We start from the raw sequence: 1,990 nt of genomic DNA on the forward strand, positions 1-1,990 counted from the left end.
TGCATGCTTGATGCAATTGTCAGAAGTGGCATGCAAAACCTGATGCTTTCTCTGTTCATAAAATGTGTGTGTGATGTGGACAGGGGTGAAACAGATAATACTCTGTTTAAGCAGCGTGCTGAAGTGTGAGCCTAGCTTTTGGTTGTACCTGTTAAGCACTAGACCATGCACTTGTATTAATAGTGTAACTATTCTCATGAAAAGCTGTTAATCAGCCTTTGTGGTCACATACAGAGGCCTTGTGAAAGTGCAAAAGATTTTCAATTAACTGTGTAGTGCAGTGGTTCAGCAGTGCAGTATACCCTGTAATAATGTTACTTATGAAATTAGTAGCAATGAAAAAAAAAGCTCACACATTTGATTCTGGAACATTTACTTGAATCTGCAGTGGGATTTCCCACTATTTAAGAAGGTACAGTGCATCAGAGTAAAATACAAACCATGCAAGACTAAACCTTTGCGAATACTGAGAATATTACAAAAGTACAGAATAGTGCAAACACTGTAAGGCTTTAATGTATCTGATCTCCTTGTAGCACCTTAAAGCTCCACACTATATAGCTAACTAACCCAGAGTTTGTTTTCCTGAGCCTTTATGTATCATCATTGCCTGTTACACCCACCACTCCTCACTACATGCGCTCTTACATGCAAAACAATTATAATATTGCAGATGGGTGACGTCAATACACTTATACGTTCCAGCTTATAATAGCTAATAATTTAAGGCACATTTGAGAAAGAAAAAAAATTACAAAAGCATGGAAATCATACAAAAGGGAGAATATTAACAGCCACACAAAATCCATACTGAGATGGTAGACAGGTAAATATATTAAATTATGTGCTATTAGCTAACTGTACACTAGGGGGAGATAACGAACCAGAAACCATGTAAAGAAATGCAACGTCTTACTACCGTTAAGTATGCCAGAAGGAATTGTTAAAGGATGCAAGAACGCATAATTAGTGGTATGCCCAGGAGTTCGTAATTCATACATTTTGACTGGCTGATTATTACTGTTCAATGTTTTCATTTACATACTGCATTTTTTACATTTCTAACAAATGTACAATACTACTTGCAAAGATTTTTGTACAAATATTAAAAAGCACAATACAATACATAATAAAGTATACAAATCATGATAAATTCTATGAAATACCAAACATCACATGAAGATTAAAAAATAAATAAATAAAATGCAACTGAATCCTATTTTAAGACCATCATGAATCATGTAGGTAGAAGCCAGTAACTGATAAATAGAACCAAATTGACAGGCTTGAATGTCAGAAAATGGGGTACAGGCAAAGGAAAAACCCAGGAATGATTCAGAACTGCTTGGCAAAATCAAACAAAGCTTCAGATTGATTGTTAAATCCTTCTTTACATATTACAGCTCAGCCATCCTTGTATTAATGATGGCACTGAAATCAGCTCTGCGGTGTTTCTGCCCTACAGATTGCATAAGCAATAAAAGTATTATTTAATCAAAGGCATGGCTATAGAAAAAAAACAAGGTTATTTCATATGGATGAAATGAAAAAGTGGTGCGTTTATCAAAATGCTACGTTGTGATATTACTGCTTGGGATAGAGCCACTTCTGCTTCATGGAAGGGCAATCTTGCCAGCACCAGCTGTGCTATATCACCAGTCTGGAATCACCAGTTGGGTGAGTCGGGGTAGATTCCTGGCTTGGAGGAACAGAAGCGCTTAGCATTTGTCCTGAGGTCACAGCTGAACAGGTCAATGGATGCAGCAACTGGCCCGAAAATGCCAAGCAACTACACTGCCTGTCTGCTTGGAAGAGTGGAGGGAGCTCATTTCCTTTTGGTATTCCAAGAACTCTTCATTGGTACCAACTACATCCCAAAGGCTCTACTTTCAGTCCAAAAGCTTGAGGACTGGCAGAGCATACAGGGTTCAGCCAGGCGGGGTCACTTGCATACACCATCATACTGCATTACATGGAACATGGTGACAGA

The sequence above is a fragment of the Paramormyrops kingsleyae genome, chromosome 11 (assembly GCF_048594095.1).
Source record: "Paramormyrops kingsleyae isolate MSU_618 chromosome 11, PKINGS_0.4, whole genome shotgun sequence".
NCBI classification, from domain to species: domain Eukaryota; kingdom Metazoa; phylum Chordata; class Actinopteri; order Osteoglossiformes; family Mormyridae; genus Paramormyrops; species Paramormyrops kingsleyae.